Source organism: Myotis yumanensis, unplaced genomic scaffold (assembly GCF_028538775.1).
Source record: "Myotis yumanensis isolate MYYU_CA2020_CCGP unplaced genomic scaffold, mMyoYum1.0.hap1 SCAF_19, whole genome shotgun sequence".
In the NCBI taxonomy this organism is placed as follows: Eukaryota; Metazoa; Chordata; class Mammalia; order Chiroptera; family Vespertilionidae; genus Myotis; species Myotis yumanensis.
The window spans coordinates 9,079,451-9,102,812 of NW_027223770.1; the positions used below are offsets into that span (position 1 = coordinate 9,079,451).

The 23,362-nt window shown below is 46.7% G+C and overlaps 1 protein-coding gene across 2 annotated transcripts in view; it reads right to left on the reverse strand.

Moving 5' to 3' along the window:
• Positions 1–23,362, reverse strand: part of RPH3A (rabphilin 3A) — a 144,576-nt gene that overhangs the window by 78,784 nt on the left and 42,430 nt on the right. The window contains exon 1 of one of the 2 annotated variants that reach the window (XM_070399830.1): positions 21,236–21,257. The exons of the other annotated variant lie outside the window; for it this stretch is intronic. The gene's annotated coding sequence lies outside the window, so the exon portion shown is untranslated. Of the gene's footprint in view, positions 1–21,235; positions 21,258–23,362 lie in introns of those variants that run through there. 2 annotated transcript variants of the gene reach the window in all.

Sequence of the window (23,362 nt, forward strand, 5' to 3'; positions counted from 1 at the left end):
CTTCACCCCCAAGCATACCACGACCTTTGGGGGTTTTCTGAGCTACCAAGCAAAAAATGGAATTGTGTTCAATTATATTTTTCCGACAAATTGTTATTTCTTTGAATTGACACAGAACGAAGACTGGGCCCCAGGGGACCCTCATTATACGCAGGTTACACTGAAAATGATTTCAAGTTTAACTTGTCCAATCCCTCCCTTTAAGAATGACAGGACTGTGGTGGAGCCATTCTAGTCTCCAGGTCTATCTGAGAGAGGAGCCTGGGCGTCTTGTGATTAAACGGGGCGCCTCGGCTCAGAGCCTCTTTGGGGTGGCTGCCAACGTCTGAGCCAGGCTGCAGTGGCCGCTGCGCCGCGCGCATCCACGCTGCCCGGACATGGGCCAGCTGGTCCAGCCCGGGGTGACTCAGCACTGGAAACGTGTGCTTCTTTAAATAGATTCTGCTCTCCACTGGCTCTCGGGGCTGATGGATGACTTACCGGTCATGGGAGGGAGGTATCCAGGGGCTTGCAGGGCTGCTGTGCTGGAGAGCAGCAGAGGGACACAGTGGGCACGGGAGGAAGGGTGTTGGTGGCTGTGACCCTGCCGGAGAATTCAGAGAGCGATGGAGTGAGACACCCCCCGGGCACAAGATGCTAGTCAACAGCAGGGCAGGTAGAAACAACCATTGTCGCAGAGATGGTGAGAACTGGTGCTAAGCCCACTCTGGCTGAAAGCAAGGCAGGTGTGTGGTTCATGGAAGGTCCACCAGGTGAGGCTGGTACACCTTCCATCCAGGTGGGAGCCAAGCTTCACCTCCTTAATAGTCACACTTGGATGTCAACCTGCCACCTGCTCATCTCGAGTCGAAAGTACAGAGGTCCGCTCCCGACCACCCATCTCAGAGAAGGAATGAGGTCTCCTGAGTCCTGGGAAGCACACGACCCCACCCTGCTCCAGCCCCACTGGGCACCCACGCAGGACCAAGGCAGGCCTCCGGACACTCTCAGCTCTTGGCTGCAGAAGGCTGCTTCCTTGGGCCTCAATACCGCTGCCTCTTGGAGAGCTGTCCATCGGGGGTGGTACTGAAATGTGAGGTCCTGGGCTTTTTATCAAAGAGCACAGTGAACAGCCACAGCCAGGCCCCATCCATGCTTGCTTCTGCTGGGTTTTATTTGGGATGTTGAACCAGGGTATTCAGAGCCCCGTATTTAAATTCATTTCATGTCATTCATTTGTTTATTCAGCAAAGGTGCATGAGGGAATCAATAAAAAGACAACCTAATGGAAATACGGTTCAGGGGTAATGAATAGACAGGTGGTAGGAAAGAAAACGTAAGTGACTCTTAAGCGTTTGCAAAGATGCTCAGATCTCGCTCCAAAAAGAGAAATGCAAATTAAAGCAACACTGAGATGCCATTTCCCCCGGCAGATTGGCAAAAATCCAAAAGGCTGATAACAGGCTTTGTTGGCGAGGCTGTGGGGAAAGGTATTCTCAAGCCCTGCTGGTGGCAGGGCTCCTACGGTGCATAATTTGACAACATCTATCAAAATTATAAATGCTGCAGATATGCTTTGACACAGCAATTCTTCTGGAAATGTATCCTATAGAGGTGTTTGGACCCGTGCAAAATGATCTATGTGCAAGGTTATTCACCGCAGAATTGTAAGAACAAAATATTAAGAACAATCCAGATGCCTTTGAATAGAAGACTAGTTCAATGAATTAGGGTATATCCAAGCAATGATAGTCTATGTAGGTTTTTTAAACAAATGAGATATCTCTCTCTTCCCTGATATAGGTAATATATTGGCAAATAAATAGGCAATCGCCGGGCGGCTCGGTTGGGTGTAGGTTTGATCCCCAGTTGGGGCTCATTTGGGAGGTAACCAATCTCTCTCTCTCTCTCTCTCTCTCTCTCTCTCTTCCTCCCTCCCTCCCTCCCTCTCTCTAAAAATCAATGAAGCTCAACTGGGGGAATTTCTTAAATTTATATTGAGCAATCTTCTTCCTGAATTGAATTTATGCCCTTATTTTTTGTTGTTGTTATTGATTCTGAATCTCTATTTCCTTCCTTCCTTCCTTCCTTCCTTCCTTCCTTCCTTCCTTCCTTCCTTTCTTTCTTTCTTTTTTGTCATTGGCTTATGGTGCATGATCTTATAAGGTGTTCAAATAAGGTTATTATTATGTTCCAGGCACTAAGGTGGAGCATAATATTTAATGTTCAAAAAATACACAGAGAAGAGGCATCATGATGCTCACTTCATAGATAATAGAGTGAGACTCAGAGATGTTAACAGCTTGTCTAGAGTCACACAGCAGTAACTGGCCAGCCTGGTGTATTAGTTTCCCGGTGCAGCTGTAACAAGTTACCACAAACTTAGTGACTTAAGACAATGCAGGTTTATTATCTCACAGGCCCGAAGGTCAGATGTCCAAACGGGTGGTCAGAGTTTTCTGGAGATTCCAGTGTAATCACCTCCTTTTCCTTTCCAGCTTCTAGAAGCTGCCCACATTCCTTGGCTCATGGCCCCACACAGCCTCTGCTCCCACTGTCTCATCTCCTACTCACTTTGACCCTCCTGCTCCCCTGGTATAAGTACCCTTATGATTACCTTCCCTTCCCCCTCCCAAAAAAAATCCAGCATAATCTTCCCCAGGCTAATCTATCCCCTCATCACGGGCTCTTTTCACTAATCTTTGCTGCCCCCATGAAATGTGGGATTTCCTTCTGTGGAATCACTAACCCCAGAACCTTCCTGGGTCTATGGAGAGAGAGGAACATGCTTCTCTGCAGACTGCACGGGACATAGGAATACGTGATGCTCTTCCAATGAGACATTTCCCCACTCGCCGTTGCAGCTGAGAGGGCTGTTTGTAAAGCAGGGCACCTAGGCATGTCCCCACCACCGTGGCTGTGACCAGGTGAGGCGCTGAGAAGTGGCTAACGTGCTTTTCTGCATTATTCGTTTGTTTCCTTGGTTGTTACCTCCTCCACTAGAACGTCAGCCTCAGCATGGGGGCCACAGCCATCAATTCCCGACTGTATCCCAGAGCCCAAGAGCCCAGAGCAGAGCTGGCATCCCTCTGATCAGTGCAAACCCCCAAGGTGCCCGGTGGAGTGGATACGGTTTCACTGGGTACGAAACCGGCTGGTGAGGAAGGGAGCCAGGTGGGCTCTGCCCAGAACCCCTCACCTTTGGGAGGGGGTGGTGTGGAGGCGAGGTCCCTGGTCAGGACCGTAAGGGGGGGAGCAGGAGCAGGTGGATGTCGGCCTGGCTGTGCCCTTCTGAGAACAGAGAGCCCATCTCCTGAGCGTCCTCCGCGAAGCACTCTGAATCGATCGCGCTTGGACATCAATAACAATCCACCTGTGAAAAATCCTCCCACAAGGACGCCAGGATAGATGCACAAGGAGATTCGCTGCACTGTTTACAACAGCAAAGGAATTGGACACGACCCAGATGTCCATCAGAAGGAGTTTGGGGAAATAAATGATCATACGGTTACAATGATGGAGTGCGAGGCGGCTATTAGATGGGCAAAGATACCCAAGATCTATTGCTAAATGCAAAAAGTGACTTGTAGGAAAGTCCATAAAGTATGGTCCTATGTTTGTTTGTTTTTTTTAAAAAAAACAGTATATATCAAAACTCATCAAACTGCAGTAACCTGTGCATTTTTGTACATAAATTATCAATAAAGAAAAAACAATATATCTATGCATGCTAGTTCTTTGATTTTTAAGAGCCAAATATCTTCCAATTATTTTGAAGTGAAGACTTGCCTTCTATAATGCCTTCTTTGCTAAGAGGCTGTTACGTCAAAAGAGTAGCTTACCAGTGCTGGCGACTTGGGATAGAAGAAATACGAGAGGTATGTGTTAGCGTATACATACATAGGAAGTAAACACAGTAGGTAAGTATGTGCATAGAAAAGCTAAAAATACACACATTTTGAATGTGGGAGTGACGTAGTGGAGAGGGGAAGGTGCAGGGACAGAGTAATATATTTTTTTATAATTGATTTTTTTTTACGAGGGGCACATGCTACTTTAGCAACGAGGAACAAGTTAAGGTTAAAGGAAACCCTTTCTGGGGCCTTTGCCTTCCGTGGGGAGGAGTGAAAGCCACTTTGTATGCAGGAAAACGAGGGGCACGAGTCAATCTTACAGGTCGAGAGAACTGAACCTCATTTGTATTTTTAAAATAGAAAAAAATTTACCCATAGACACAGAAATCAAGCCATGGCTGCCAAAGGGAGGGGGTGGGGGATGCGAATAAACTTTAAAAACTAAAAAAAAAAAAAATTGAAATTAAATAAAACACACAAAATAATCATTTTTCCTTTCTAGACACACACAAATAAATAAACAAATGGTGTTTCATTCTGGGAGAAATGAAACATTAAAAACAAAAATCCCTAGAGCCTGCAGGGTGGCTCAGTCGGTTGGAGCTCATTCCATACACCAAAAGGTTGTGGGTTCGATCCCTGGTCAGGGCCAGTACGAGAGGCAACTAATCAATGTCCCTCTCAAATCAATAGAAACATACCCTCAGGTGAGGATTTGAAAAAAACAAACCCTAGAAATGGTGATTATACTGTTTACATAATGATAATGGCTCCTGAAATGATTTTCAATGACAAGGTCAAAAAAATAAATAAAATAAATTTTGTTAAAATGTGTTTTCTGATTATAAAAGTCATCTGTGCTCATTGTGTAACTAAACACCTAACCAACATGGAAAATAGGCACTGAAAATGAACCATAATCCCACACTCTACCCCAAAGAGAGCAAACCTTAATGTTAAGATGCCTGCATCCTTGCATATAAGCATAACCAATGGATACATGACACTGGAGGGTAGGGGAGGCCGGGGGAAGGTCAAGGGGGAATAAAAAAAAGGAGGCATATGTAATACTCTTTGTAATACTTTAAGCAATAAAACTAAATTTTAAAAAAAAGATGCATGCATCTTTTTACTTTCAAAAGCAGCACCCATCTCGGTATGCCGCTGAAAAATCCAACTTCGTCCCGTTTAATGTGTAAAGAATATCACACTACAATATGCATCATCATTTCAAGGACCCAATACATCACATCGCTTCACCTTAATGGCTATACGAGAGACCTCACCATTGAGCATGTACGTTGTTTCCCTGTTTCCCCCCCATTTCAATGACGGTGCAAAGAAATTTCTCATATGCACATTTCAGGCCCTTCTCTGATTATTTACTGAGGGTCAATTCCTGGAAGTCCACTTTGCTGAGTCAGGGCGTTTGCACAATCGGAGAACACGTGACCACATACTCTCTCCCTAACAGGAATGATCGTTCTCGCTGGCCAGCACTGAGCATGGAGTTCCTGCCAAGCCTCCCCTTCCTGTACCTTCTGAACAATCCCATGAGGCTGGTGTTTGTATTGTCCCTCATTCTGTCGCGAGGACAACGGAGGCTCAGAGAGGTATAGACACTCTCAGTGTCACACAGCTACGACTGGCAGCGCCGGGAATAAAACCCAGGTCTGCCTGCCTCCAAAAGGCCAGCTCACAGTCATCGCACTGTGCTGCCTGCTACTAACTCGGCTTCCAGAACAGTCGTATCAGCTCATCATCCAACCACCAGCACAAGAGAAAGCCCACATTCTCACTTATCCCCCCTTTCCCCAAACTGAGTGTGTTCATTTGAATCATGTAGGGAGTATGCAGTTGCAAACAACAACAAAACCACCTCACTGACTTCAATAACAAAGTGATTCATTGGCTCAAATAATCAGAAGTCCTAAGAAGGACTATGTGTCAAGGACAGCTGGATTCAACAGCAACATGGCGAGACCGGGGTTCACGTCTGTTTCTTCTCCGTCTCCTGCGGTGCTGGCTTCATCTTCACGTGCCCCTCCTTCATGGTCTCGAGATGGTCCCTGACAACTCCCAAGGCTGCGTGCTTCCTTGCCAAGTCCAGACGGGGGGAGAGAAGGATGCCTTTGGAAGTCCTCTCAGGAGAGTGGGAAATCCTTCCCAGCCTCCCCCTGACTCTCAGCAGCCCAAGTGACCCCCGGGCGTTCTTCTGAACCAACACCTCTCTCCAGGGGTAGGCTTATGATGATAGCATGAGGCCTACGCTGCATATTCCCATTCCTAGATCCGGGAGTGGGGGCTTTAGCCTCCTCCAAAGGCTAAATAGAGACTGTGTGGAATGAAAGTCAGGACACGTGTCAAGAGAAGGAAGGTTGGGGCTCTGGGCAGGTGGCTCCGTTGGTTAGAGCGTCATCCCTCTGTGCCAAGGTTGCGGGTTCCATCTCTGGTCAGGGCACATGCAAGAAGCAGCCAATGAAAACGTGGAACAACAAATTGATCTCTCTCTCTCTCTCTCTCTCGTCAATAAATAAAGATGGAAGGTTGGATATTGGCCACATACAGCCTTGTGCCCTCCACCCATCATCTCTCCTTGGGCCTCATCATTGTAGTGCACCCTACATGCCCCCTCTACCTCTACCCTTGCTCATGGCAGGGCGAAGTATCAGAAAATTAACCCAGTGGATAATCCCTGGGGAGCAACCTTCAATCAATGATGATGATGATGATGATGATGATGATAGAGTAGGTATAGAAATACCCCAGCTCCTTCAGCCCTTGGGTGGGTCCACTGAGGTTCACACTCTACAGCAGTGGTTCTCAACCTCCCTAATGCTGCGACCCTTTAATACAGTTCCTCATGTTGTGGTGACCCCCAACCATAAAATCATTTTCGTTGCTACTTCATAACTGTAATTTTGCTACTGTTATGAATCGTCATGTAATTATCTGATATGCAGGATGTATTTAGGCAACCCCTGTGAAAGGGTCGTTCGACCCCCAAAGGGGTCTCGACCCACAGGTTGAGAACCACTGTTCTACAGTTTCCCTGAATTCTCCCATGGGATTAAGCTCCGCAGTAATGCCCGGCTCGGTGGCTCACCCTCTTCTCGCTCCCTTCTCTCACCTCCCCACTCCCCACCCTGTGTCACCTCCAAATAAACCCCTTCCACTTGAATCCCTGACTTCAGGTCTGCATCTAAGGGACCCCAACTGAGACAGGGACTCTACAAAGTCCACTCTGACAGCTCTGCTTTTGTCCAGCTCTGGCACATTCCACAAAGATAAAAATGCACGGTGAGCAGGCTGATGACAGGCCCACGCAGAGGCTCTGAGAGAAACGCATCCACCTCCGGGCTACCTCTCACCTTCAGCAAGAAGGAGAGGGGAGGCCCCTTCCTTCCGGAACTACTTTTCATGCACAGCGACCTCAACGGTGACCAGACAAGAATGCATTATTAAGCACCCCATCGCGAGGCTGTCCTGCAAATAGAGACATCTGGACTCCTTGGCCGGATTCCTTTAGGGAAAAGGGGGAGAACTCCAAAACCTGACTCAGTCAGTCCATGGCAGACCGGGGTTTTGAATATACCTCTTTCTGGCTGTATTCGTTATCAACAAACTACTGGCCCGGATGAGAGATTTAAAAAATAAATAACTAAAAGGCCTTCCTCAAAAGATGGCAGACATTCATTTTTAAGTTTGTGCCTGAGAGACACAATCTCCCTTTTCGTGCCTGTTAATGGGATGTGTTTGATGATCGTTTATTTGCTGGCTTAATTAACTGCCGCATAGCTTTGCATGGCCGGGAGCAAAGTTGGCAAATGGTTGATTTCTATCAGGAAAAGATGTGTGAGCAGCTTCATCTCAGGGATGAGCCATATGCGAAGCAGGTCTCTAGCTCAGAAACAGCTCTTTGCAAAGGGAAAAACCTCTGGATTCTTTCAGTGGAGCCAGACTCCCTGGGTCCGAGAGCAGGAAAGGGAGGGAAAGGTAATGAATCCCAGTGATTCCCTTTCACAGAGCAGGGAGCCCAAGGCCCCCAGTCGAAGATTACAAAGCGAGATAGTGCAAAGCCAGGAAAGCACCCAGGCTTCCTGACCCCGGCTCAGTCCTTGTCCCACTAAGCCCTCGGCCCACACCCCAGAGCACTGATGAAATCGACAACATGTGTTTCTGTTCCCAGGGGTAGGACTGGGGCTGTTGAATCAAATGGATTGAAGAGGCAGGTAAGAGAAATATGTAGCCTAGAATGCCCTTGAGAATCTCAATCTCAGTCTCTCTCTTTCTCTTTCTCTCTCTCTCTCTCTCTCTCTCTCTCTCTCTCTATCTCTTGTTATGGCTCTCAATGGAGACTGACTCTGGGATAAACTGGACTTTCTGCGATATCACACAGGTTACTTAGACCAAGAGAATCAGAGGTAAATGCCTCTAAGCTCCAGATAGCACCAATTGTGTGAGGGCGGTGAGAGGTGAGCATAAGGGCGTGGTGGGGACTGTGGCAAATATGAGAGCACATGTCTATCTCAAGGATCCCAGTGTTGACAGACCATAGAAATTTTCTGAGGCCCAAAAGTCCAAAGTATTATGGGCAGAAAAAGTTACATGATATCTTCCGGCTTTTAAATCTTGGCAAATAAAATAAAAATTAAGTCCCATAGAAGCCAAACAAAGCATACCATCTCCCAAGATATCCATTTGTAACCACCGGTATAGATCATCAACACCTGAGGGCAAATCTGTTCGTTCATTCATTCATTCAAACATTAATTTGTTTGGGATCAGTGGTGACAATTCCTAAATCTTTCCACGCATTAGAATCATCTAGTGCCTCTGTGCCTCTGTGTTCCTTAATCCCTGCTGCCACATCTTGAAGATGGCAGGCCCACTGTGGACACAGGTGAATGGGTCCACGGAGAACTGTGAAGGCCAGGCATTGGCCGAGTCCAGTCACCTCTGAGTTATTGGTGAGATCATATTACGGCCGCCTGACCAATACACTATGCAATTACAATAAAGATAAAGATTATGACGGCAGGAGTACTGGATGCTGTAGGGGACAGACCCAGATTTGGGGGACCAGGGAGGGCTTTCTATGTATTCAATTACTCATTCAACAAGTATTTACTCAGCACTTGCTATGCACCAGGCACGGATCTAGATGCAATTAATGAAATCAGTCACTGATTTGTCATCTATATATATATAAAAGTGTAATATGCAAATTGACCAGATGGCAGAAGGACCCGTCGTTATGATGCACAATGACCACCAGGGGGCAGACGCTCAATGCAGGAGCTGCCCCCAGCTCGCAGACCCCAGTCGCCTGATCGGGGCCTGCTGGCCAACCTCTCTATCCCTCCCGCCAGCCGGCAGGCTCCGATTGCCTGATGGGGAACGGGGAACAGGGAAACTCGGGTGGGTGGCGGCAGACGCAGGCGGCGCCAGGTCGAGGCTGGTGCCAGCAGGGCCCTAATCACCCGGCTGGTTGCCCCACACACCAAGGGCAGTGGCAGGGGGTGAGGCCGGCTGCGGGCAGCCAGGGAAGATCAGCCCTGATCACAGGCCAGGCCTAGGGACCCTACCCATGCACGAATTTCATGCACTGGGCCTCTAGTTGTCATATAAATCCCTTTAAAAGTTTTGAGGAAGCCTGGCCAGTGTGGCTCAGTGGTTGGGCATCAACCTATGAACCAGGAGGTCACAGTTTGATTCCTGGTCAGGGCACATGCCTGGGTTGCGGGCTCGATCCCCAGTAGGGGGCATGCAGGAGGCAGCCAATCAATGATTCTCTCTCATCATTGATGTTTCTCTCTCTCTCTCCTCTATTCGTCACTTAAATCAATTTTTAAAAATATATTTTGGGGGAGAGAAAATGGCGGAGGCTTAGACAGACGTGTTGGTGCTTTGTCCCGGACCAGATAGGGGCGAGCAGCTGAAACGGGTAACAATCGGCCCGATCAAGCTGGGGAGGTTCAGCTGAGAGACAGTCTGCATCCAGGAAAGACAGAAAACTCCTAAAAAATGCGGATGGTTAGAGATTGAGGCTGAAACCTCCCCCTGGGCGCCAGCGCAGCGGCGAGACCGCGCCATCTCAGGCAGCGTTCACCGGCATCTAGAGATCGGCTACTGACCCGGAGGCAACGATTCGCAAACAGCGCGACTGCAAGAGCCAAGGGGAGACCTGCACCCCTCCACGGAAAGGTTAGACTTACCTCAAAGGTGCGGTTCGCAGTTCAGGTTTGAGCGAGGAACGCGCGCACAGGCGCAGGGGGAAATCTGCGTCCGCCAAAATCCGCGCTCTCCAAAATCCGTGCCTATAGAGGCCAGCGTGTCTTGCAAGGGGGGAGGGCTCCCGCAGGGCTGCTGCCAGAAGGTAACACTATAATGAGCCCATAGTTGGACTGGATGCATGAGGGCTGCCTCAGAGTTTCCCTGATAACCGGCTACTTGTTGATGCCAGGGGCTTGAGCGCGCGCAGACACTCCGCGCGGTTCTGGAGGGTGGAACCCTGCGAGTTCGAACAGCTTCCCAGGCTCTAGTTTGCACACTTCCTCTTACTTCTGTGAGTTTGATTGCTGAGCCCAGTGCATGTGAGTGCCCAGTTGGGGTCACTAGCAGAGCTTGTAGGGGAAGATTGTTTTTGGGGAGCCTGGGAAACAGAGCTGGGAGTGGCGCCGAGGGAACCACCTCTGGGCGGAGCTGGTTCAGGTACAATAGAGAACTGGTCGGAGAGAAATTATAACCTCGGAGGTCAACCCAGACACACTGCCACCCAGAGGCAGAGCCACGAACTGACTCCTCTGTAAATACAGATAAGGCAATAAGGACTGTGGCTTGCAACAAGGAGGAGCAGTGTATCAGAGAGAAAGTCAACATTCTCCTGAATTCCGGGCGTGCCAATAAGAAGAGTAGAAGATCTGAAGCACCTGCATTAATGCACATTTTTATTTTTATTTTTTTAAATTACTTTTTCTCCTTTTAACTAAGAAAACATTTTTCTTTTTTTTTTTTTTTCTTTTCTTTTTTTTTTTTTTTTTTTTTCATTTTTCTTTTTCTCCATCACCCGATTTTGCCCTTTCAGCTACTACATTTTTATTTTTAACTAGTATTATTACCGCTACCATTTTACCAGTTTTTAAAGTGTCATCTTATCTTGTCTTTATTTTATTTTGGGACTAATGTTCTCCATTCTATTTTCATCGTTCCTTTAGCAACATTTTTCTCTACCTCAATTTGCCTCTGTGCTAAACAATCTTCCCCACTTTTTCCCTTTTGCTGTCCTGTTTCTCTTACCCTACTCCAGCTTTAGATCTTCCCTATTCTTTTTACCTTCTGTCAAAATTTAACCCTGCTTAAATATCCTACGTCCAATCCCCTGTTCTAAATCCTTACACACCTTTCCCTTATCTTCCTTCACTATCCATTTTTTTTCCTCTCTCTCTTCTTCTTCTTTTCTCTCTCTATTGTTTTATCATTGTTTGCCTGATTGACGAGTATATTGTTTTTCTTTTTTTTTCTTTTTTCTTCTTCTTTTTTTGATTGTTTGTAAGGTTAGACTGCTTATTCTTTTTATTTTCCTGCCCCTCCCTCTCCCCGCCCCCCCCCCCCCCCCCCCGGTTATTTCTGCGCTTCTCTGTCCCCTTGCGTCCCTTGATATTATTGGTTGTTTGTAGTTTGTATTCATCTCCAGGAATCTGTTGCTGCAATTTGTTGGTATTAGTGGCGGTCCTATAGGAGTTTCCTCCTCACATAAATAGTCTCTCCCCCTTTTACACTTCACTCTCTTTTCTCTCTTCTTTTTTTTTTTTTCTTTTTTTTTTCCTCCTCTTTTTCCCCTCCCTTTTCCAATCTCATTTTTGCACTCCTTTTTTTCTTTCTTGCTTTTTTCTCTTCTACCTTTTTCTCTTCTTTCCCCCTTACCTCCCAACTCTCTTAGCTCGGGTGGCCACCTTTATTTGGGGTTAGTAATATCGTAAATACAATAGTGTTCAGTGCCTGGTACGTTGTGCCTTGTTGTGTTGTATTTTGTGCCTCTAAATCAACGCAACAGATTCAAGCAACAGCGGCTTCCTGATCACCACACGCTCTGCCTGGGGAACAGTTGCTGAGTCTGAAGCCACCCTCCACCAGCCAGAAGAGCCACCACAACTGTGAACAGCACCCATCAGAGGCTCTGCTATCAACAGAGGAGCCGCTGCTACCACAACCGCCCAAGGAGCAACCACAGACCGAGGAGCCACTGCCACCCAGGGAGCAGCCACTGCCACCCAGGGTCCAGCCACTGAACGATTCAACAACAAGTAATGTCAGTGAGATCAAACATGGGTAGACAAAGAAACCCCCAAAGGAAAGAAAAGGAGGACTCGCCAGAAAAGCAGCTAAGTGAGACAGAGATATGCAACATGACGGAAAAAGAATTCAGAATAAGGTTCCTAGAGTACATGCACCGGATGTTCAAGAAGCAAGAAGAAACAGATGAAAAACTCAACTACGTATGCAAGAAGCTAGAAGAAACAGATGAAAAAATCAACAACTTAAGTAAGTCCCAAGAAGAAATGAAGAGCGACTTAGCTGCAATAAAAAACACCATTGAAAGTATCAACAGTAGACTGGGAGAAGCGGAGGACCGAATCAGTGAATTAGAAGACAAGGAAGCAAAACACACTCAAACTGTACTGCAAATGGAGAAAAAAATTAAAAGACAGGAGGAGAGCCTAAGGGAACTTTGGGACAACATGAAACGAAACAACATACGAATAATAGGGGTGCCAGAACAACAGAAAGATGAACATGGATTAGAAAACCTATTCGAAGAAATAATATCAGAAAACTTCCCTGAGGTGGGGAAGAAAAAAGTCACACAAGCCCAGAGAGTCCCAAACAAGGTGAACCCGAAAAGACCCACACCAAGACACATCATAATTACCATGGCAAATGTTCAGGATAAAGAGAGAATCTTACAGGCTGCAAGAGAGAGGCGGAAAGTAACATACAAGGGATCTCCCATTCGATTATCAAATGATTTCTCAACAGAAACACATCAGGCCAGAAAAGAATGGACGGAAATCTACAAAGTGATGCAAAGCAAAGGACTGAATCCAAGAATACTCTATCCAGCAAGGCTATCATTCAAAATTGAAGGGGAAATAAGAAGCTTCACAGACAAAAAAGGGCTAAGGGAGTTTATCACCACCAAGCCAGCCATGCAAGAAATGCTAAAGGGACTGGTGTAAAAGAAGAAATATCAAGCTCAGAAAGAAATCAGCCACACACACACACAAAAAAAGAAATGGCTACAAACAAGTACCTTTCAATAATAACTTTAAATGTAAATGGACTAAATGCTCCAAATAAAAGACATCGAGTGGCTGAATGGATAAAAAAACATGACCCATACATCTGCTGTCTACAAGAGACCCACCTCATTGGAAAGGACTCACACAGACTGAAAGTGAAGGGATGGAAAAATATCTTTCACGCAAATGGAAAGGAAAAGAAAGCTGGGGTAGCAATACTTATATCTGACAAAATACATCTCAAAGTGAAGGCCATAACCAGAGATAAGGAAGGCCACTTCATAATACTAAAGGGATCAATACAACAAGAAGATATAACCCTGGTAAACATATATGCACCCAATGCAGGAGCACCCACATACATAAGAAAACTTCTGGAAGATATCAGGGGAGATATCGACAATAACACAATCATAGTAGGGGACTTTAATACACCACTGACATCACTGGATAAATCCGCTAGACAAACAATCAGCAAAGAAACAGCAATCCTAAATGACTCACTAGATCAGATGGACTTAATTGACATCTTCAGAACTCTACACCCCACAGCTGCGGAATATACATTCCTCTCAGGTGCTCATGGGACATATTCAAAAATAGACCACATATTGGGTCACAAGCAAAGTCTCCACAAATTCAAGAAGATTGAGATCATAAAAAGCATCTTCTCAGACCACGATGGCATAATGTTAGAAATAAACTACAATAAAAACAACCCAAAATACTCAAACACTTGGAAGCTGAATAGCATGTTATTAAATATTGACTGGGTTACCGATGACATCAAAGAAGAAATTAAAAACATCCTGGACACTAATGACAATGAAAACACAACAATCCAAAACCTCTGGGACACAATGAAAGCAGTCCTGAGAGGGAAGTTTATAGCTCTACAGGCCTATCTCAAAAAACAAGAAAAAATGGTAGTTAATCATCTAACTCTACAACTCAAAGAATTAGAAAGAGAGCAACAAGAAAAGCCCATAGTGAGCAGAAGGAAGGAGATAATAAAGATTAGAGCAGAAATCAATGACATAGAGACCAAAAAAACAATACAGAAAATCAATGAAACCAAGAGCTGGTTCTTTGAAAGGATAAACAAGATTGACAAACCCCTCGCCAGGCTCACCAAGAAGCAAAGAGAAAGGTCCCAAATAAACCAAATCAGAAATGGTAGAGGCGAAATAACAACAGACCCCACAGAAATACAAATGATTGTTAAACAATACTACGGGCAACTCTACTCCAACAAACTAGACAACCTGGAGGAAATGGACAAATTCCTAGAAAAATACAACATTCCAAAACTCAATCAGGAAGAATCTAAAAACCTCAATAGGCCAATAACTATGGAAGAAATTGAAGCAGTCATCAGAAAGCTTCCAGCAAACAAAAGCCCAGGGCCAGACGGCTTCACAGGGGAGTTCTACCAAACATTCAAGGAAGAACTAAAACCTACCCTCCTCAGACTACTACAAAAAATTCAAGAGGAAGGAACACTTCCAAGCTCATTCTATGAAGCCAGCATCACCCTAATACCAAAACCAGGTAAAGACATCACAATGAAAGAGAATTACAGGCCAATATCCCTCATGAACATAGATGCCAAAATCCTCAACAAAATCTTAGCAAATCGGATCCAGCAGTACATCAGAAGGATCATACACCATGACCAAGTAGGATTTATCCCAGAGATGCAAGGATGGTACAACATCCGTAAATCAATAAATGTGATACATCACATAAACAAATTGAAAGAAAAAAACCACATGGTCATATCAATTGATGCAGAAAAAGCATTCGACAAAATCCAACACCCATTTTTGATAAAAACTCTCAGAAAGGTGGGAATAGAAGGATCATACCTCAACATAATAAAAGCCATATATGACAAGCCCACAGCCAACATCATACTCAATGGACAAAAACTAACACCATTTCCCCTAAGAACAGGAACAAGACAGGGATGCCCACTCTCACCACTCCTGTTCAACATAGTACTGGAAGTATTAGCCATTGCAATTAGGCAAGAAGAAGAAATAAAAGGCATCCAAATTGGAAAAGAGGAAGTAAAACTGTCCTTATTTGCAGATGACATGATATTATACATACAAAACCCTAGAGACTCCATCAAAAAGCTACTAGACTTAATACATGAATTTGGCAATGTAGCAGGATATAAAATTAACCCCAAGAAATCTGAGGCATTTCTATACACCAATAGTGAACTTTCAGAAAGAGAGATTAGAAAAACAATCCCATTTACCATCGCACCAAAAAAATTAAGATACCTAGGAATAAACTTAACTAAAGAGGTTAAAGACCTCTACTCAGAAAACTACAGGACGTTGAAAAAAGAGATAGAGGAAGACATAAACAGATGGAAGAACATACCATGTTCTTGGATTGGTAGAATCAACATCATTAAAATGTCTATACTACCCAAAGCAATCTATACATTCAACGCACTTCCCATTAAAATACCAATGGCCTTCTTCAAAGATCTAGAACGAACTCTCCAAAAATTCATCTGGAATAAAAAAAGACCCCGAATAGCTGCAGCGATCCTGAGAAAGAACAAAGTAGGTGGGATCTCAATGCCAGATATCAAACTGTATTACAAAGCCACTGTTCTCAAAACTGCCTGGTACTGGCACAAGAACAGACATATAGACCAGTGGAATAGAATAGAGAGTCCAGAAATTAGCCCGAACCAATATGCTCAATTAATTTTTGACAAAGGAGGCATGAACATACAATGGAGCCAAGATAGTCTCTTCAATAAATGGTGTTGGGAAAATTGGATAGATATATGCAAGAAAATGAAACTAGACCACCAACTTACACCATATACAAGAATAAACTCAAAATGGATAAAGGACTTAAATGTACGACAGGAAACCATAAAAATTCTAGAAGAATACAAAGGCAACAAAATCTCAGACTTATGCCAAAACAATTTCTTCACTGATACAGCTCCTAGGGCAGTTGAAACTAAAGAGAAACTGAACAAATGGGACTACATCAAAATAAAAAGCTTCTGCACAGCAAAAGAAACCATCAACAAAACAACAAGAAAACCCACCTCTTGGGAAAACATATTTGCCAACGTCATATCTGATAAGGGCTTAATCTCCAAAATTTATAGGGAACTCATACAACTTAACAAAAAGAAGATAAACAATCCAATCAAAAAATGGGCAAAGGATCTAAATAGACACCTTTCAAAAGAGGACATTCAGAAAGCCAAGAGGCATATGAAAACATGCTCAAAGTCACTAATCATCCGAGAGATGCAAATCAAAACAACAATGAGGTACCATCTCACACCTGTCAGAATGGCCATCATCAACAAATCAACAAACGACAAGTGCTGGAGAGGATGTGGAGAAAAAGGAACACTTGTGCACTGCTGGTGGGAATGCAGACTGGTGCAGCCACTATGGAAGGCAGTATGGAGGTTCCTCAAAAAATTGGAAATGGAACTCCCATTTGACCCTGTGATCCCACTACTAGGAATATATCCCAAGAAACCAGAAACACCTATCAGAAAGGATATATGTAACCAGATGTTCATAGCAGCACAATTCACCATAGCTAGGATCTGGAAACAGCCTAAGTGCCCATCAGTAGATGAATGGATTAGAAAACTGTGGTACATCTACACGATGGAATACTATGCTGCTGTTAAAAAGAAGGAACTCCTACCATTTGCAACATCATGGATGGAACTGGAGAGCATAATGCTAAGTGAAACAAGCCAGTCAATGAAGGAAAAATACCACATGATCTCACTCATTCATGGATAATAAAGACCATTACAAACTTTTGAACAATAATAGATACAGAGGCAGAGCTGCCTCAAACTGATTGTCAAACTGCAGTGGGAAGGCCAGAGAGAGTTGGGGGGCAGGAGGGAGGGGAGTAAGAGATCAACCGAAGGACTTGTATGCATGCATATAAGCATAACTAATGGACATAAGACACTGGGGGGTAAGGGAAGGTAGGGGTTTGTCAAGGGGGGGGGGGGGGGAAAGGACACTTATGTAATACCCTTTGTAATACTTTAAGCGAAAAATAAAATAAAAAAAATAATAAAAAAAAAAAATAAAAAAAAAAAAAAAAGTTAAAAAAAAAAAAAAAAAAAAAAAATATATTTTAAAGAATCATGTGGAATCCATTTTAAAAGTAAGTTTCAAGGGATACAGCAGGGTTGACTCAAAAACCCGTTCTGTGGAACTTAGGTTCCTCAAAGTACAGGTGACGTTTAAACTCAGACCTGGAGGGTGAATAAGGGAGGCGGGAGTTGGGGAGGAGGGGACAGGTATCAGTGCTCCCGGAAAAGGGAACAGGTGCAACAGCTGTGAGGGTGGAAGAAGGTGGAACTTTTTGGGGGGGGGGACTTCAAGTAACTGGGTCTGGCTGGCGCCCATGGCAGGAGGCCAGGGAGCCGGCGAGAGATGACCCAGAGACAGAGAGACATCTAAAGAGATCGAAAAAGACAGAAACTGGCAGAAACAGCGAGATGGAGGCAGAGCAAAGCAGAGAAACTGTCAGAGACGGAAGCAGAGAAACGGGACGGGCACTGCAGAACCACCTCCCCCTGGTCCGAGTCCTCGCGGCCTTACTTTCACAAGGAGACAGATGTCCACATTTCACTTACTTCGCTATGTTGAGAAAGTAAATATTTGATCTCCTACAGCTCCCAGGGACTTCTCTTATATAAGAAGGGCATCGTTAATTAGCCTGAGAGCAATGCAGTGTGGGCTGGGGCTGAGCAATGGGGGCAGAAGGGAGACCTGGGTTCCAGACCCTCCCTAACTCTGGGAGGCTGTGAGGGTTGTGCCTCAGTTTCTTTGTTCATAAAATGAGAGGGGTACTTTTCTTCTCTAACAATCTGTGGCAGAATTCTGTGATCACATGTTTGTTTAATTGTAAAAATGTTTAATGGATGTGTCACAAAGGGGAGCATGAGGGCAAATGTGTCTGTCTTATTCCAGGGTGAGCACATAGTAGGTGTTCAAGAGCACATAGTAGGTGTTCAAGAGCACATAGTAGGTGTTTCAAGAGCACTGAATTTGTTTTGAAAAGGGAGAGAGGGAGAGTGAGAGAAAACAGGGAGAAAGGGACAGAGGAGGAGAAGAGAAGAATGAAGGGAAAGGAGGAAGGAGAGAAGGAAGGAAGGAATAGGAAGGAAGGAAGGGAGGGAGAGAAGAAGGGAGAGGGGGAGGGAGTGAGGGAGCTGTGATGTCAGGAGCAGTCTTCACCCAGCAAAGAACCGGACTGTCTCCTTCAGACCTGCAGGAAAATGAACCCCACTGGTAACAGCCCCAGGATATAGCACCATTTTTTATTGGTTTTCCCACCCCTGCTCACAGTTTGGAAATAACTGTATGAAAACAGCTCCTTGAATAATCCTGACTGTCACAGGCTGCCATTAATCCCACCTCCTGAGGAAGTACAAAGATTCATCCCTAGACATCCGCACATTCCAGAACATTCCTGTCCCTCCACATCTGCACCTCCCATGCCGATTCCCTCATGGTCCTCTCAGCACCCTCACACCTGATGCCACAGGTGCTCCCCCAGATGCACGAGGGTTATTTATAGCAGCCGCAGCCTCATCACTTCTTCACATCCTCAAAAGCATCTACTCGGAGCCAGAATTTCCTGACAATGTCATCTGTCACTGAATGGTCCACAGGGGGACAGAGAAGAGGTGTATGTCCCAGCAACATGGACAATAGGTGGCCACTGGAGACGTCACCAATCCCGTTACTGGGCTCTCCCTTGGGCCTTCACCTCTTGCCCCACGCCTCCCTCCAGCTTACTGAGGATCTCTTCCCCTCCTCCCGTCTCTGTCCTTCTCCACCCTCTTCAAAGCTTTGGGGTGAGTCCCAGGACATACGGGCAGAAAACTCGTCCTCTCTCCCCCGCCACCACAAAACACCCATCAAAACAACCTTCTAAACAAAGATGAAATTCCAGCGGAGGGGGAAATGTTTTCGACCCTCGGTGCCAAAGTAGCATGAATGTGGAATCTGGAGGTTGAGCAGCAAACCAAAATGAGAGACGACAAGAGGGAGATCAGGGAGCCAGGAACCCTAGCAACGTGGCACCAGGTGGGAGGGAGCCCAGGAAGAAAGACCACTGAGGAGGAAGTCCCTCGAGTGGGCATGGCTGGGAGAGGTGCAATGTCAAACGTTCCATTTTGATCTGTTTCCTGTTCTGTCTTAAGCCGTGGTCCAGCTCAGCCATCCCCAAACCTTCAGTGAAGGTCTGCTATGCACAACTGGCCTATGTTGGTCACGCTGCGAGGCGCAGAGGAGAGAGACTGTGCTCTGAGCAAGACAAAGAGAAGACAACAGCTTCAGGAGGCAAGGCGTGACATGAATTCCAAACAGAAGTGAGAGTACAAATGTCCTCCGAGAATCCTTAGCTATCCCCAAGAAGGCCACAGGCTTCCCACAGACCTGGGATGGGGGTGTGGACCATTTTGATTTTGATTTTAAAGGGACAAGTGGCGGCCCCAGCATTGTGGAGGAGCGGGGGACATCCGCGTGGAGTGGCACTTTCGGACTTTGAACCTGAGCACTGCTAATGGTCAAGGTCTCACGATCATCGTGCAAAATGGAGAGGCGCCTGGTACTCGGCGACCTGGGGTGTTAATTGCATGTCTGGGAGCCTGTCAGGGGGAAGGCTAAAATTAGCCGACAGCCTGATAGGATGACACTTGACATCAGAGACCGGAGCTTCTGGGACAGATTGATGCGACGAGCTTGTGTTTCATGAGAACACACAAGCTTTCAGGGGCCCCAAGAGCTTCTGCAAGGTCAGCATTTTCTCTGCGTCCACGTGGCTCTGCACGGAGGTGAGGAGAGATGCGGGTGGAGGCGAGAGGGGCAGAAGCTGATAGATGGGGACGGGGAGGTGTTTTCCTGGTGGCGTTCATGAATATGCAGACCCCGAGCCAATGCTTTTCAGAAAAGCAAAGCAAAATAAGGCTCTACAGAGTGACTAACTATAGCGTTCCTTGTGCTGCTTGAATTGCTGAGAGAAACTCCACCCAGAGTCTCCGGGCTGGGAAGATCATTCTCAGCAGATGCCAGAAACTGAGCCAAAGGCTTAACGAGAATGATCTCACTTAATCCTCACAAATGCGTTAGGTGGTGAGTACGATGATTAGCCCCATTTTGCAGATAGGGAAACCAAGGCTCAGAGACATGAAGTCACTTAGCTGGTGTCTCAGTCGAGATGTTAGACACCATATCAAGTATTGACAGCAGAGAGAATCCAGTGCAGGGAACTGGTGACGTGGGTGAGGAGTGGGTAGGGGTGGTGAGGCCACCGGAGATTCGCAATAGCAGAAAGGCTGGAGGGAGGGAAGGATGGAGGGAGTAGGTGGGGTTTCCTGAACCCTGTGGCGAAGGTCACCTGGTGGAAGCTGGAACCTTGAGGGAGTTGGCAAAATTGCCAGGGGCAGAGGGAAAGGGGACAAATGCCCTGATTTCTCTCCTCCTCCCACCTTCTAATCTCACTCCAGCACCTCCCATTATTAGGACCCAAAGGGAACATCTCCCCTCCCCCACCCCACCCTCCCACCTCACACACACACACACACACACACACACACACAAGGAAGTTGGGAAATGCAGGACCAGGGCCAGGACAGCTAGTCCGTGGCTTAGCTGGAATTTGCCCCCAGGTGTGATATAGCTCAGCCAATCACAGCTTCTTTCATGGAAGAACTCAGCAGCCAACGTTCAGTTTCTCGGGGTAGCATCTTAGTCTCCCGTGGAAACAGAGGCGGCTCAGATGACCCTTCCAGATTCCGGGCAGCGCCCCCTGTGGACCCAAAGGAGTCGTCGGGGACATGCGCTCCAACCCCAGCTCGGGCGCCGGCTCCCTGTGCGACCGGAAACTAATAATTTCACCTCGCTGGGCCTCAGTTTCCTCCTCTGGAAAACAGGTGATGGACATACCCTCCTTGCAAGGTTGATTCCAAATGGCTCACGGCAGGTGCTCAAAAAAATAGACCTCATCGCTCCCGCCCCCTCCACAGCCTTATGTAACCTGCTCACAGCGTGCTCATCTCACCGTGCCTGCAGGCTGGTGCTCCCAGGAGGAGCCAGGGCCGCGGCGAAGAATGAGTTCCTCCGTCGTGTCTGCAGAGCTGTCCTGGGCCTCCTCCCAGAGACCCCTCTGCTGTCAAGCAGACTTATTCACGTTCACTAACAGTTAGGAGCTGCTCCCCGAAGGAATTCTGTTGATTCTGTCTTCCTCTCCTTAATGAGGGCGTTTACCTCACGCTGTGCTCCTACTTTGCTTTCCTTAGAAAATGATCCGCTAGGAGAGAAAGAAGCCCCACTCACAGGGCCTGCAGACCTGTTGTGAGCAGCAGGGAGGCGCCAGCCAGCAGTAGGATTATGAAATGTACGAGGCGAGCGTAAGTTCAGCATCAGGTTGGCTGAACTGCTCTGCTGTGATGGGAAACGTTTCATTTCTTCAGCATGGGGCCAGCTGGGGAGGCCCCTGCTCCCCAAAGGATGTCTCCACTCATCTTCCCGGGGGTGGGGGAGCTCTTTAAAAAAAAGTTTTTATTAATTTGAGAGAGAGAGGAAGGGAGAGAGAGAGAGAGAGAGAGAGAGAGAGAGAGAGAGAGAGGAACATCAATGAGAGAGAAACATGGATTGGCTGCCTCCTGCATGCCCCACACTGGGGATCGAGCCCGCAACCCAGGCATGTGCCCTGGCCGGGAATGGAACCATAACCTCCTGGTTCATGAGTTGATGCTCAACCACTGAGCCACACTGGCTGGGCCCAGGGAGACTCTTCATGCCACCTCCACACCCACGCAGGGGGCAGGACAGGGGATGGAACCAGCTCAGACGGTGCTACTCAAAATGTGTTCTGGAAAGTGCACCCTGGACCGGGTCGAAGAGCGTCCCCTAATGCCTGTCCCCCTGGAACTTCTGAATGTGACCTTCCTTGGGAATAGAGTCTTTGCCGATGCAATTAATTAAGACGAGGCCATATTGATTAGAGTGGCCCTTGGCTGTCCTCTAAAAGTCCAATAGCTGGTGTCCTTATAAGAAGAGCAGAGAGAGGGATGCCACCAAGAGGGCAATGTAGATCTTTTCCAACCTCGCTCCCCGCACCAGAAGGGCTAACAACCATTCATGGACAAGACACCCCTGAGAAAACCCTAGAACACAGAGTGAGGCTGCAGCACCCCGCGCACCTCAGAGACCAAGACAAACTGCAGGATGGACGTTAACTGAGCTCATTATGGGGATCATTTCACAATATATGTACCTCAAGTCACCGTGCTGCACACCTGGAATGCATGCCGTGCTGCGTGTCATTTACATGTGGGTAAAACCGAAAGGAGAAAGAAAAATACACTTTTGGGATATCTATCCAAAAAGGGGAGACAACACTCAGAGACACACACAGGGGTGAAGGTTGTGTGAGGACTGAGGCAGAACTGGAGTGATGCGTCTACAAGCCAAGGGATGCGGGAGCCACCTGAAGCTGAAAGAGACAAGGACGGAACCTAACCAGAGTCTCAGAGGGAGCACGGCCCTGCCAACACCTTGCTTTTGGACTCCTGGCCTCCAGGACATGTCTGTTGTTTTAAGCCACCCAGTTGGTGGTCACAGACCAGTTGGTTCAAGGACCAGCACCGGCATGCGGACCACACTCTGAGTAGCTCTGATCTGAGACAGGGGGATGTGGATTTGGGCCCTACTTTATTCAGGCATTTGCACTCCCCAAAGGGAGCTTGTGGTGGTGGCTTCCTGAGGACCTGAACTAACCTTCTGGGGGGAGTTTTGGGGGGCAGTGGGAGAAGGGGGCAATAGCAAATTCACCCTGAGGTCCAGGGAAACTTGTTCATATCATTGACCCCATGGTCTAGTGCATCTTCCCCCTCCCTCACCACCAGAACTTAATACTTAAAGGAAATGCCTAGGGATGAAGCAGAAGTTTCGTACTGTGTGCACACAGCTATCTACTGGTGGAAGCTGCCTGGAGAAGGATGCTAAGGCTCAGACAACCGGTCATGCCTGCCTGGGACTGAAACTGAGAGTAGTGGCCTGCCTAAGCCACCCAGACACTCCCCACACATTCCAGCTTCCCTTAGTCACCCTCACAGCCATCCTGTGAGGCAGACACTATTATCATGCCCATTTTACAGATGAGGAAAGTGAGGCTAAGTAAGTA